Genomic DNA, 16106 nt, shown 5'->3' on the forward strand with positions numbered 1-16106 from the left:
CTCATTTGATTTTGAAAGGTAAGATTTCACCACTCTTGTATGCAATTTCTGCTACAAGAGGGCACTTAAAATAAGTCTAAACTGAATCAATTTGCCAAAAACAAAAATATTTACCAGCCTGATGGCTTACATCCTCTCTTCCCCCGAGAAAACTCTCAGATGAATCCAAATCGCAGCAAAGCAGAGCTTCAGTGGAAATACTTTTGCATAATCCCTGGCGAAAGCGTAATGTCTGGCTGAGCAGTAGTGTGGATTGATTGGAATTATTTGGAAGTCTACGCCCTGTTCAATCCCAGACTTGGCAACCTGAAACAAAAAGAGTTTTGGTCCTTGATCGGAGCTTCTCTGGAAAAACGCTCAATCAGAGCCAGGGAGTGAGAGGAAAGCTCCTGATTGAAAGTGATGGTCAACAGTTTATAGAGCCATGAATCCTCTGAGAGAACAGAGGCAGTCTGATCTCTTTCAAGAGCTTTGAGGAGGTGAAAGCAGATAAATTAATAGCCCGTTAACAACTGGAACAAAGCACTGCAAGAGTTGTTTAGAATCAGAGGCATTATAAAATCCAGGGTGTAGAGCAGTGATAGTCAACATGTGGCTCTGGAGCCACATGTGGCTCTTTTGTGATTATTTGTGGCTCTTTTATGTCTTAATGTGAAATATTATTCCCTCAGAAAATCCTAGAAAAGGGAAACTTTGACCTCAGAAGTTACTCACATTAATCCATTTGTTTCCCAGACTTATACAGAAGGCTTAAATTGTCAAACATAATTGTCCCATTTTTGCCCTTTTTCACCGTTTTGTGCCACTTTTCACCCAGTTAAGCTACCTTTGCTTTTAAAAAACACTTTTTTCCCTACTTTTGTGCCCATTTTCGCCACTTCTTGTTGCTCCTTTTCCCCTCATTTTTGCCCTTTTTCACCATTTTTTTGGGACTTTTTGCCCATTTAAGCTACCTTTTGCCATTAAGTACCCCTTTTTGCCCATTTTTTTGCCAGTTTTTGCCAATTCTTTTTCCCATTTTTGCAGTTTCTCACCATTCTTTTACCACTTTTCACCCATTTAAGCTACCTTTTGCCATTAAATACCACTTGTTTCCTCTTTGTTGCCCATTTTTGCAACTTCTTTTTGCCACTTTTGTCCCAATTTTGCCCTTTTTCCCCATTTTCTCACCACTTTTCACCCATTTAAGCTACCCTTTGCCTACTTCTTTTAGCCACTTTTATTCCATTTTTGGCCCTTTTCACATTTTTTCACCCATTTAAACTACCTTTTGACATTGAATATCACTTGTTTCCTCTTTGTTGCCCATTTTTGCAACTTCTTTTTGCCACTGTTGTCCCCATTTTTGCTCATTTCATCATTTTTTTTTGCCAAATTTTGCCCATTTAAGCTACCCTTTGCCATTAAATTTAATTTGTTTCCTCTTTTTTGCCCATTTTTGCAACATCTTTTTACCGCGTTTATCCCGTTTTTGCCCTTTTTCACAATTTTTCACCTATTTAAGCTACCTTTTGCCATTGAATACCACTTGCTTCCTATTTTTGCCACTCTTGGTTGCTTTTTGCCCATTTTAGTCACCTTTCCTTTATTTTTTTGCCACATTTTTGCCACTTTTAGACCATTTTTGCCCCCTTTAACTTATTTCTATTCCTACTTCAAGCCATTTTTGCCATTTTTCACCACTTATATCGTGGCTCTTGCAAAGGTATTTTTCAACAGTTTGGCTCTTTGGTTGACCAGGGTTGAGTAACACTGGTGTAGAGCTTTGATGTGTAGAGACAAGATCCAGCCACAGAGAACGGTTTAAGTATTTTTTTTATTGCTTTAACTTCATGACATTAAACATGGGACTACTTGCACTAAGAACTTAAATCCTCTCCAAATACTCAGCACAAAGCTTCTTCTTGTCTCCAGCACTGAGACAAATGAGATCAGACAAACAGCTCCTAAACCTGAGCATGACGTCCGCTGAAGCTCTAACTGTTTCCATGTCCTGCCTCTTTGAGTTCTTCTTCATGTGTGCTCTCTGTGTGTCATGGAAATATAAAGCGGCCTGTCAGTGATGTGTTCATCAGGGAAAGAGGAGGTCACTGAGAGAAACACAGCAGCCTGTGTGTTCTCTGTGGAAACAGACAGCCGGTTGATTTTAATTTAGTATGTGTTTGTGATATTACATCTAAACAGCAGGGCTTACATCAGGGCTCTAATTTTGGTGTAAATGTAGCAACGGCTAGGAAGAAACAAACAAGTCGATGTGGGAACTGTTTTTACACACAAACAAGAATTAAAAAGGCTCTGTTTGACATCATTTCATATAATGGCCTGTCTGCTTTGAATCAACATGAAGTGAAATTAAATTAAGGGGTCAAAAAACATTCAACAATTACAGTCGCCAGTCAAAAAAAGCCTTCAATCAAACCCCTTTTTGCCAGGCAAACCTTTGTAATTTAAATGTGGTAATGGTTGACATGAGTCTGTTATTACAATGATTAACAGAACTTTACAAAGAAGCTCTTTGGCAAGACTGAGAGATAGAAAAGTCAAGCAAACTTAGCTTAGCTCAGCAGCATGGTTCAGAGAGTAAAATTCCCTTTCATTTTCTCCATAGAGGACTTGATTATTTGCCATATTCAGAAGTATCTTAGACAAAAATTGGGTCAAAAATTGATGCTGAAGTAAGGCGTAGATGTGGCAAGTAATCCCCCTTAGGGTACCATTGGATGGGAAGGAGGATTGACACAACCCCAGTAGTCCTCTGGATGTCCTTGCATGTTACCATGGGCATGGGAAAATAATCTGTTGAAGAAATAACAAAGTCCACAGCTTAAAAGTGGAATAAAGAGTGGATGTGGCACCTAAGCACAGCTTAGGGTGGGTAGTAGGATTTTCATAAGCCCCTGGTTGTGCTTTGGATGTCCCAAGGGCTGGAAAACTGCCGGGGGTCTCTGGGTACTGGGTGTGAAAAGGCCTGGTCAAATTAGATGCTGTCGAGCTTGACCTTGGCTTCAGGTGCCACGTGTGCCAACATGCTTGACTCTGACTCTAGGTTTCAGTTGAAATGCCCTACTGTTAGCTGACTAGGACCTAAAAGCAGAGCATGAGCCAAGGTTGAAGGTGAAAGGAGTTTATTTTACAGGAAGTAATGGTGCAAAACAATAGGGAATGTGTTTGCTAGTGGCAGGCTAAAGCACTGTAAGAGAAGAGGATAAAAACCTCTGGCAAAGTCAGAAAAGTCGCTGAAAAATTTCCTTGTAAAAGCACGCTTGGTCGATATTGAAATAGTGAAACCAGGCTGTCAGTCAGGAAGCTGAAGGAAGTAAGGCACTGTTGAAGCAAACTAATATTATATCTCGTCTAGAGTTCACAGAAAGGCATGTTGGAGACCATGGTCAAGTGGGAGAAAGTTCTTTGGGCTGTTGGGACCAAAATTAGGCTTTTTGGGCATTGAATAAGACACTATGTTCACCACAAACACACCATCCCCACTGTGTGGCAGCATCATGCTGTGGGGATGCATTTCAGCAGTCAGCCATGGAAGGCTTGTAAAGGTAGAGGGTAAAATGAGCGGGGTAAAGTATAGATTAGAAATGTCAAACTTATATTGAGACTGGGGCCAATGAGGCATCCTGAGGGTCGGACTGTTTAGGCCAGGAGTGTCAAAGGCAATCGCGGATTCTGAATTTCGGCCAAAACTAAGAGCCTAAAAAGGTCAACATTTAAACATAAACTGTCAACCTCATTTTCACCATTAGTGTATAAAAAAATACAACACTGATGATAAGTCATTCTGAGATGAAAAAAGTCAAAATGAGAAGTTTAAAGACTCGGAGTCTGACATATAAAGTCAAACTTATTAGTTCAAAAGTTCAAAACAGGAAATTTAAAGGCGATATACTGATTTTAAAAAGTAAAGATTTGAGTTAGAAAGTCAAAATCAAAAGTTTAAAAGGTAAAAATATGACAGAGAATTTTAGATTGTGAATCTTGAAGGTTAAAAAATGATATGAAAAAAATCAAAACATGAAAAAACATCAGAATCATTTTTTATTATTGTTTTATTTTTACAATGATATTTTAAATCATAATGGTAAAGATTACACTTATATACTGGAGGTTATCTGCAGACCTTGTACCGGAGGGCCAGTTATAATAGAAAGATCTTATGATCTTGCGGGCCGGATACAACTGTACCACGGGCCAGATTTGGCCCCCGGGCCTTGAGTTTGAGACCTCTGGTATAGACAATTCCTGCAGGACAATCTTATTCAGTCTGCCAGAGAACTACATCTTGGGAGAAAATTTATTTTCCAGCATAACAATTCCTGAAGCGTACAGCGGAGCTACACAGAAATGGTTTAATGACAACAAGGTGAATGTTCTGGAATAAGACACTATATTCCCCACAAACACACCATCTTCACTGTGAAGCATGGTGGTGGCAGCATCATGCTGTGGGGACGCTTTTCGGCAGTTGTGAAGGTAGAGGGTGTCCTGAGGATAATCTTATTGAGTCTGAAAGAGAACTAAGGCTTGAGAGAAGATTTATTTTCCAACATAACAACGACCCAAAGCATACAGCGAAAGCTACACAGAAGTGGTTTGAGACATCAAGGTTAGTCTGGAGTAAAGACGTTGTTAAAATCATTTTTCTGTGTCATAAAAGCCAGATTATATTCACATGACTGATTTATAAAATTAATAAAACGTTTAAAACATCCAAGGGCGTGAATACTTTTTATAGGCACTGTTTATTCTAACTCCCAACCGCACAGTTGGTCAAGGTTTGTTTGATTCAGAGTGACATTGCTCTGCGGTGGATGATTTCAGTATTTTAATTGGAACATTTTACTCATGAAGTCATACATGGTCAACCATCAGCACCAAGCAAATGCCGTCAGAACATTCTTTAAAATAATGTAATTTCCCCTCTTCAACCAGGAAAATGGAAATCTTGATGTTATGAATGTGATTTTTTTTTTAATGTTGTGCACAAAAAAGGGAAAAGTCCTCTTTAAGTGCAATTAAAAAGAGAATCTAATCTTTTCTCTCCTGATGAACAGTCAGCTGCACCGATGAAAACCTTGACCCACTAGTGACCTTTGTTTCAAAAGAAACCCTTGTCTGCTCATCCTGAAACCAGACATCAAATTTCATTGGCTGCAAAGGTTGAAGCTTGAAGCTTCTTCACCTGCCGGCTGACTCCATCAGGTCGGAGGTCTTAGCTGAGAGTCGAGTGTTTGGTGAGTTCACAGTGACTTTCATCATGCTCTAACCTCACAGCCTGCACAATAACAAGCCACCATATGTATTCAGGCATGTCCTTGAGGAGCGATGTGGAGATAATGGGCTGTAATGTGGTGCTGACAGTGAGCTGAATGCTTGTTAAGGATTCTGGACTGTCTCTAAACACAGAGAACAAAGACGACATCAGTCAGGGAGGGTAGAAGAAGAGGCCCCGTTGTTTTTTCATCATGGGCTGAACAGGTGTGGGGCGAATCCTTCATGATCCATGAGCTTGAACCCATCTAACCTGATAATTTGACATTTTCTCAGTTTAACGCTTTGCTGCATTCATGTGCAGCACTTAAAGCAGAAATAAAGGCAGCTTTAAGTGTGAAAATAATCCATTATCTCAATCATGCTTGGGTGATCTCACTTTTCAAAAATCATAAAAGAAATGAGCCTCATTTAAGACATGCCAGAGGTATTAGTAAATCATCCGGGGTTCCCCCTCCGACCCACAAATGCTTTCTCACAGCCGTTTAGGGAAAACTCCTCAAAGTCCTCATTACTTGAAGAATCTGACCACTAAAGACATTGTTTGTAACCACCCTTCGTTAGCGTCATGCCTCCTACTTTGACAAGTCGTTGACTTCTTGCCCAGCTCCGAGTTCGGCTGCAAAACGCCTTCCCGGCCACAAAAACCAACCACAGACATGGATGCTGTGATGATATCAATGGCTGACTTTGTGGATGACCTCAGCTGGTGTTCCTGTTGATCATCAGTCCATGTTACTTGGCAGGAAGGAGACTGACCTCCTTATTTGCTTCCAGTTTGATGGAGTTGCTGCAAAATCTGCAAGAAAACTGGCAAAGAACTTCACAGTTACATAAGACAGGGTAATTAAGACATGTCACTCTAATTTCATCCACTTTTATCATTTATTCTGTGAGGTAAAGGGTGTTGGTTGATGCCACAGTGAGCTAAAACTGTTTTCTACATCAGCTTGGAAACATCCCAGAAACATGCCAGTGCTCATGCTGAATCCTGACCATTTCTTATTCCAGTCCTTGCATCTGTTTCTAGTCTTTTTCAGAACAACTGAGTTTTGATCTAGCACTTACCAGGGCAGTAAGTTTTGGTGCCTCTATCATGTTTTTCAACTTAAATGAACTACAGGGTTATGGTTAAAAACAGTTGAGTTGCATTAGGTTGCTTCCACGCTAGGGGCCTGGTCCCAGATCCGAGTGCACTTAAGCCAAAAGTCCATTTCATTTTGGTGGTGTGAATGTAAACGAACCGCACCTGGCCCACTCGGGGAGGCGGTCTCAGTCCGTTTCAAGTGGACTCTGGCACGGTTTGGATAAGATGTGAAGGCAACCATGCCCAGATATGGGACAGATCATCGAATCAGCTTTATGATATCATCGTAAAAGCTAAACTTCTTTCCACAGCGCGGCAGTATGTTTTCCTCAATAAAGGGCAGAAATCGTCAAAATCCAGTCAATAAACAGTCTGTTGTGACTCACCTTAAGCCCTTTTCACACTGCTGCACGGCAACTCACTGCCTCCAGTCATTTTAATGAGGGAAAGGCAGATGGGAAGTGGTTTTAACTGCGGCGGTAAGACCCAGAAGCGGTTGCCGACAGATTTTGCCCTGGCACTCGGAGTTCAACATGTTGACCTCTTTGGTGGCAGCTTCCTGGCAGCAGCCAATCACTTCGAAGGAGGGAGAGAACCCAGAAATAGCAGGCTTCATGGGTCCAAGCAAACAATGGAGGAGCTCATAATGTTTGTGTATCCTGAGCTCTACAACACGGCTCTACCGTCGTACAAAGACAACCAGAAGAAAAAATGTGGAACCAACCATTGAAACGTATTTTCTAGAGGGAATTATTTTGATGATGGAACCGTATTTTTCTCTTTGTTTTATAGTACATTATACATGTTAATATATAGAGATTGTGAGGTACTCTATGTGTTTTGGGGAGGGGGGTGTGATGGACTTGTGGATGGGCTCTGCTGTGACATTCACCGAAGCACCTCTACGTCATTGCGGCCTCGTACCGCGGCGGCAGCAGCTGCTTTAAAAAATGCTCGGCATTTCGGGGGACTCCTCCCCGCGGCAGTGTGAAAAGGGCTTTACAGATGAACACAAGTTAGAGTCAGTGAGAGGAGATGGAAAGGTAATTAAAGTCTCCTGTCACCTCAGAAACCACTGTATCTGTGCAGCACGAGCCCATTTAATCCTCTGAGCTGTAGTAGATGTGCAGATACAAAGAGCAAAATTGCTGGCATCTTAAAAAGTGATTTTGAATCATCCACGGCTGCAGGATAGACCAGGTTAAAACAAAAAAAAAATCCTCACTCAAGTTATGACCCCAGTGTTTGCATTGATGGCTTCTTCTTCTCTCTCCTCCTTGGCAGGGTTGTAAACCAGCTACGTGCATACCCCCACCTGCTGTTTCAGACTGAGTAAATACACAAGTGGGCCCGGGCACGGATCGATGTTGCTGGTGTGAACGCATGTGAGTGGGAGGAAGGGGAAGGGGGAGGAATCGCGCAGCGATGCGGTTCCAAACAACTGGGCCTAATGTGAAAGCGCCCTTAGAAAACCTACATGGTACTGGTACCAACATGTCAAACAACCACCGGAGCAAATCACTTCACGGACTTTACTGCTTTATTTTGGTGCCCTGCCACCCCTCCCACCACTCCAAAGGGAAGGCACTATAAAAAAGTATTCACCCCCTTTGATATTTTAGCCTTTTATTGATTTAATAAATCAATCATGGTCAGTATGATTTGGCTAATTTGACTAAAACGCCTCTTGAATGTCATGGTGAAAACAGATTTCTACAAAGTAATGTCAGTTAAGTAAAAATATGTAATGTAAACTAAGTGACTTCATTGATATCCACCCCTTTTGTCAGTGTTTAGCAGATGTGTATTTAGAAAAGCATGAACAGCTCTTTTCAAGTCTAGCCACAATTTATATCTATTGAACTGAGATTTGGGGGTTGACTCAGCCACTCCAGAACATTCACCTTGTTGTCATTAAACCATTTCTGTGTAGCTTTTGCTGTATGCTTCGGGAATTGTCTTGCTGGAAAATAAATCTTCTCCCAAGCTGTATTTCTCCTGCAGGCTAAATAAGATTGTCCTGCAGGAATTTTCTGTACGTTGCCCTGCTCATTTTACCCTGCCCAACTTGTCATTTCAACTTTTTCTCATATTTTGACCTTTTAGGTGCACCCTTTTAAATTTCAAGTCATATTTTTGCCTTCAAAAACATGATTGTGACTTTCTTTTTTATATTTTTGCCTTTTAAAAGCATTATTTTAACATCTAATTTTGGGTTTTGAGCCTTTTAACTAATCATTTTGACTTTTAAATCTCAAAATCATTTATCATAGGGGCTAGTTTTTTCCCCATAATTTATTACTGGTGAAAATGAGGTTAACAGTTTGGTTAAATGTGAACCCTGTTAGGCCCTCAGGTTAGACCTTCATTCAGAATCCGGCCCCTTCTGTGATTGAGTTTGACACCCCTGATTTAGAGGATAAAAGTGCATAGGAAATATCACAAGTCTCTAACCTTGATTATTAAAGCAAAATCTAGCTCTGTAATCTTCTAAATCACTGTTAAATTCTAAAAATCTCTTTCTTGCAGTAAAAAAACCTTCATGAATATTTTTGAATAGACTTTTCTATGCAGTCTAATTCCACAGTGGCTCTTTTAATAACCCAGTATTGCACCCAGCTTCATTTCACACATTGCTGCATGCTGCTGAAGTCTGAACTAAATTTGGCCCAAACAAAGCTCCGCTCCATGTGCTGTCTGCAGAATGAGAGGAAAGACTTCTATGTATCATTCAATGAAAAGGTGGAGGTTTTTGTTCAGAATCTGGTTCCCCATCTGGAAAAATGACTTTTGATTGATGCTCAAAAATGCGATCCACCCACAGCTCAGACGTCTGTCCTCAAAGACGTGAATGGAAATGCTGGACGGAGCGATGGAGATTATTTATGGTCCGAGGGGGCTTTTGTCCGGGCTGCAAACATGAGAGGAGGAGGCTGGATTGTCCCGAGTCAGATGTTAATACCAGACGTTTGGATGAGATGACACAGAGCACTCAAATTTGCACGCTGGAGGAGGAAAGTTCCCTGAAGGCTGGTCCTCACCTTGACAACATTTTGCCTCTGAAGAGTGATATGAATGAGACGATCTGTAGCAGCGAACACGGCTCCAATGGTCTGTCTCTTCCTGAACATTCTCCAAATTTATGTACAAGGACGGCCTTCCTCCCAGCATAACTCGTTGTAATCTCTTCACTTTTCTGTAATTGATTCATCATGTCTAGTTTGTAGACAAGTGCACTGTAGACAAGAGGACTGAGAAGAGAAATGAAGTAATCATGGAGGCAATTTTCTCAAGAAAATCACCTCAAATGTAAACTTTATCGCTCATTTCCCTTGTTGCACCGGTGTTATGGACTCTTGTCTCCCCACAGCATGAACACAGGGAAATTTTGGGCGTTAGAACGTTTAAGCAATTCAAAATAAACTTTCTGATTGCAGAAATGAATGATTTGATTCCCAGCAGCACAAACTGGTTAATGAGCATGTTTCCATGTGCTGATGTAGCAAGAAACCACAAGCATGGGTGCGCTACAGCTCATTTTATGTTTGCTTTATCTGTAAATGATATGTTGAGACAGTAAAATGAATACAGACACAAGAGAAAGATTCAGATCGTGCAACCCCAGTTCCAAAAAAGTTGGGGCGCTGTTTAAAATGTACATAAAAATCAGAATGCAATGATTCGCAACGCTGATAAATATTTTATTCCCATAGAACATAAACAGCATATCCTTTTTACCATTTCATGAAAAAAATGAGCTTATGTTGAATTTGATAGTAACAACACATCTCAAAAAAGTTGGGACAGGGTGTCAAAAGTCTGTAAAAGTAAGTGGTACCAATGAGAAACAGCTAGAAGAGCAATTAGCAGTTTAATAGGTTAATTTGCTACAGGGCAGTGGCATGACTGGGTATAAAAGGAGTATTTAAAGGGGACATATTTTACCCCTTTAAGACAAGTTTATATTGTTCTCAGGGGTCCCCAAAACATGCCTGTGAAGTTTGTTGCTGAAAAAAACTCTCCAGTATTGGATTTTTGCATGTCTGAAAACCCCTCTGTTTCAGCCCATCTCAGAACAAGCCATTTCTGTGTCTGTAGCTTTAATTATTAGTGAGATATCTGACTCCGCCCCTCTCAGGAAATGGATGCAGCACTCCTGATGTTACAGACAGTTTTATCCAAACTTTAGGACCTGGGTGGGATTTGAATCATCAATCACCCAAACCATAGTCAGCAGGGTAACCCACTGAGCTGGTAGCTGAGAGCATTAGTAGAAGAGGGTGAACTTTCCTCCAAGAGGGGGAGGGCCAACAAAACCTGGGGGAGGGTGCTTACTCCCCTTGTGAGGTCATTAGGGTAAAATCTGAGAACAGCTTGTTTCAGCACATTTTCTGAAGGGTGGAGAGAGAGGGGAGGAAATGGATTTTTCTGGTACTTGAAGGGCACTGTGGACAGGCCAAGGTCACATATTTTTCTTAGAAAAGCCTGAAAATGTGATTTTTTTGCATGATATGTCCCCTTTAAGTGAGGCAGAGGTTCACCAATCTGCAAAAAAAAATGTGTTTGAAAGTTGCAGAACAATTTCAGAAAAATGTTCTGCACAAAAAAATTGCAAATACTTTGAATATCCCAACAAGTAATGTACATAATATTAGGTGTGCACCATACTGGATATCCAATACGCTGATATTGGATATCATTTTAGCAGATATGATATTTTAGTATGCTTTTTAGGCAAGAAATTTCAGTCCTTTTGGAAACCCTTTAAGGTTTGAGGATGACCAAGGAAAAAAAAAATAGTCCTTAAAAAACACTTTAAAGTTTAAAGAATGAGGATAAATCAAGAAAAAGACCTCAACTGACATAGGTCTGTTGGTTGAGTCTAAAACTCCATTAATTTATTTGTATATATAGACAAAATTTACAGTCAATATATGCTGAAATACACAGCAAAATATCTGATGTAAATATCGGCAGAAATTTTTATATCTGCCCATACTGATACCAGGCCCATAATATCGTTCATCCCTACATGATATCATCAAAAAGATTCAGAGAATCTGGAGAAATCTCTGTGCACAAGAAGGTCAATATTGGATTCTCATGATCTTTGGGCCTTCAGGTAGCACTGCACGAAAAACTGGCACCATTCTGTACTGGAAATCACTGCGTGGGCTCAGGAACACTTCCAGAAATCATTGTCTGTTAACACAGTTGGCCGTGCCATCCATGACAGTTAAAGCTGGATCATGGAAAGAGAAAGCCAAAAACGCTGCTGTCTTCTCAAGGTCAAAGCTCATTTAAAATAGACTGAGGCAAAATGGAAAACTGTTCTGTGGTCAGATGAATCAAAACCAGATGTTCCTATCAGACACTATGTCCTGCTGACTAAATTGGAGAGAGACCATCTAGCAGTTCTAATTCCTGCATCTCTGATGGTATGAGGTTATATTAGTGCCTATGGCGTGGCCAGTGTACACATCTGGAAAGACACTTTCAATGTTGAAATGTATATAAAGGTTCAAGAGGAACATATGCTTCCATCCAGACAACATCTCTTTCAGACAATGCTAAACCACCTACCACATCTGTCACAACAGCATGGCTTCACAGGAGCAGAGTCTGGGTGCTGAACTGGCCTGCCTTAAGTCAAGACCCTTCACCAATAGAAAACAATCATAAAAGGAGAAACTTGACAGAGACCCAGGACTGTTGAGTAGCTAGAATCCTACATCAGACAAGAATGGGACAACATTCCTCTCCTAAAGCGCTAGCAACTGGTCTCCTCACTCCCAAGATGTAAACAGACTGTTGTTAAAAAGAGGTCTCTACTTTTTTGAGATTGGTTGATCTTTTCAAATTGAAAGTGAGGTAGTATTTTCATGAAATGGTAAAATGCCTCAGTTTCAACATCTGAAATGTTGTATGAATAAAATACGAGTGCAAGAGTTTTACAAATCATTGCATTCTGTTTATTTTAGTTTTAACACAGTGCCCTAACTTTTTTGGTACTGGGGTTCTACATGTACAGTTTGATTAACAGAGGTTTCAACAAACTTCTTGACCCCATCTCTGGCTTGAGTTGATCCCAGAAGGTGATGATGAACAAAAATGTTTGAACAGTCTTTGCTTTAAGAAAAAAATGAGGCGTATGTTGACATTGTTGGCAGGCAGATGTCAGAAAACCCAGTGAATTTATTCTCCTGGCTTAAGGCCTCACCACGACTCTGGAATGGACCGACACCAGCAGGCTTTAGGTGTCAGCAGCACCTGAACACACACTCAGCAAAGCATATGCACAAACATGCTCTCATGGATTTACAAAACACACGACAAAGTGTCCCATGGAGGTGTTTCACCTTCATAATCAGCCTCAGTATGTAGGCAGTGATCTCACAGACGTATCAGAAGTCAATATTTAGTTTTCATGAGATGCATTTGATGAGTTTTCTCTGTAGATGTTTGAGCTGGAGTTGGTTATTTAACATAGGATCACACTTTGTGTTTGGACAGCATTTAGCTAGCAGGAGTAGAATTAGCCCTGAGCTGTAGGATTTACATGTGATGCCTCTATAAATAAACTCTCTGGCTGGCGAGTGAGCTAGTGAAAACACACAGCAGTCACACCCAGCATGCTTTGGTCTTTAATAACAGAGAAGTGCATTTGGCATAAAGATTTTTGCATCAGATTTACATTTTTGCTTCAGGTCAGCCTTGAAACTCAGCAAACAGCACATAAAATGAGAACTGTCATTGTTTTATTTAGTCATTTTCTTTGTTTAAAGTAACAGTTTTCCGCTCTAAAATAGTCATTTCCAAATCATTCTAAAAGGACAATGACATAACAGCGAGTCTAGCACCAGCCACATTTCCTGCACTATGCAGCTAGGTATTAACCTGACACGCTGGGCTCAAACGGTTCAGACGGGAGCTTTGCCAGATGGTTTCACCATAGAGACACATTCACTGCACTTAGGTGATCCCCATATCACTAGTTGTGAGACTGCTAGCAACAATCGGCTTGACCTTTGTTGAATAAGGTCAGTCTAAATTAAATATCTTTTTTCCTAACAGTCTTTAACATCTTCTAATTAAATTTTCAATGACCATTTAGCATCAAATGTTTAATAATTAGCCATATATCTTCAGCTTCTTCTAAGCTTGGGGCTCCTTGAGCTTCTGACAAATAGGCATGCACCTACTCTGTTATCTGGTTCAAGGAATTTGAAGAAGACTATCAAAATAACTCAGTACATGCTCCAAGATGTTGCTCTTAATACTTAAAACAACCCATCAATACTGGAAACATATTGATTTTACAATGTTGTAAGAAATGTAACTTTTATTCTACATTGATGTAGAGAGGATCTTCATAGCAGTCAGAGCTGGAATGCATGTATCCCCCTGTTGCTCATTGAAAGCAGCTGCTCCTAATCCACATTTATCACCTGCACATCTGAGTTTAATCTCAAAGATCACCAAAAACACAAGAGGTACATCTCCCACTGGTCACTGGGGACCTCCACAGAGTGATGCATATCCCACACTTGAGGATGAACCCTCCCTGAGTTCACTTTTTTAAATTCTAACAAGCTGAACTCATATACACTATATTGCCAAAAGTATTTACTCACCCATCCAAATACTTGAAATCAGGTGTTCCAATCATTTCCATGGCCACAGGTGTAAAAAATCAAGCACCTAGGCATGCAGACTGTTTCTACAAACATTTGTGAAAGAATGGGTCGCTCTCAGGAGCTCAGTGAATTCCAGCGTGGTACTGTGATATGATGCCACCTGTGCAACAAGTCCAGTGGTGAAATTTCCTCACCCCTAAATATTCCAGAGTCAACTGTCAGTGGTATTATAACAAAGTGGAAGCCACTGGGAACGACAGCAACTCAGCCATGAAGTGGTAGGCCATGTAAAATTACAGAGCAGGGTCAGCAGATGCGCAAAGGTCACCAACTTTCTGCAGAGTCAATGGCTACAGACCTCCAAACTAAATGTGGCCTTCAGATTAGCTCAAGAACAGTGCGCAGAGAGCTTCTTGGAATGGGTTTCCATTGCTGAGCAGCTGCATCCAAGCCATACATCACCAAATGCAATGCAAAGCGTCGGTTGCAGTGGTGTAAAGCACGCCGCCACTGGACTCTAGAGCAGTGGAGACGTGTTCTCTGGAGTGACGAATTGCGCTTCTCTATCTGGCAGTCTGATGGACGAGTCTGGGTTTGGTGGTTGCCAGGAGAACGGTACTTGTCTGACTGCATTGTGCCAAGTGTAAAGTTTGGTGGAGGGGGGATTATGGTGTGGGCTTGTTTCTCAGGAGCAAGGCTTGGCCCCTTAGTTCCAGTGAAAGGAATTCTGAATGCTTCAGCATACCAAGAGATTTTGGACAATTCCACGCTCCCAACTTTGTGGGAACAGTTTGGGATGGCCCCTTCCTGTTCCAACATGACTGTGCACCAGTGCACAAAGCAAGGTCCATAAAGACATGGATGAGAGAGTTTGGTGTGGATCAACTTGACTGGCCTGCACAGATTCCTGACCTCAACCCGATAGAACACCTTTGGGATGAATTAGAGCGGAGACTGAGAGCCAGGCCTTCTGATCCAACATCAGTGTGTGACCTCACAAATGAACTACTGGGAGAATGGTCAAAAATTCCCATAAACACACTCCTAAACCTTGTGGAAAGCCTTCCCAGAAGAGTTGAAGCTGTTATAGCTGCAAAGGGTGGACCCACGTCGTATTAAACCCTATGGATTAGGAATGGGATGTCACTGAAGTTCATATGCGAGTCAAGGCAGGTGAGTGAATACTTTTGGCAATATAGTGTACATGCTTACATCAGATATTATTGAACAGCTTTCTATGTTTTCCCTTGAACACTAGAGTACTTATAATCAAATGAAGTCATTAATCAACACCAGGTGATGAGACCCACATCTTAAAACACCAACACACCCTTCTAACTAAATCTGCAACATAAAGAGGCACGGTAAAGGACTGTTTGTGCTAATTTCTGTCTTTGCTCATGCACAGAAAATAATATTTTGCTTCACGATATGCATCTTTCATATGCATGCATTATGAGACTGGATCATACAAGTATGTTTGAAGAACCTTTAGTTGATAAACTCCTTAGTTTTCTGCAGCTACACTCTACAAATGCTACAATCCCCTCCTCAAAATGAAACACCCGTCATGTTAAGAGTCTTATTTTTCCACTTTATTTTCCCTCCTCTCTGCAGCTGCAGCCGAGCACAGTATGAATGAACAATGTCTGGCTGCTGCTGCTACTGAATCCCTCCCTGACTGACGCTTCCATTACACACAGGCTGCTTACATTTACCCTTTAAATACCAAGCACAGCGCTAACACAGTGTGACAATTTAACATCATAATTACTACACTGGCTGCTGCCCAGTCGTATACACGCAATCAAACCTATCAGCACCCAGGGTTTATTTACAGTAAGAAATCCTAGTGTGGCGCTCCAGAGTCGGCTGGGTCAGAGGTCAAAGTTTTGTCATTTTACGGTTCCACGTTTGTAGCCAGGAACGCCTGTTAGCATGATTACACCTGGGGACAAAAATTGCATCCACACTGGAGCAGTAAATCTGAAGATAAATGGGATTTAAAATATAACCTGACAACACTGGCATCTCTCCTGCTTTGGCACGCTCTGGGCTCCAGCAGTTGAAACACCTGTAAGCACAGCCACACTCCTCTAAGGTAA

The sequence above is a fragment of the Cheilinus undulatus genome, linkage group 19, assembly GCF_018320785.1.
Source record: "Cheilinus undulatus linkage group 19, ASM1832078v1, whole genome shotgun sequence".
Lineage (NCBI taxonomy): Eukaryota > Metazoa > Chordata > Actinopteri > Labriformes > Labridae > Cheilinus > Cheilinus undulatus.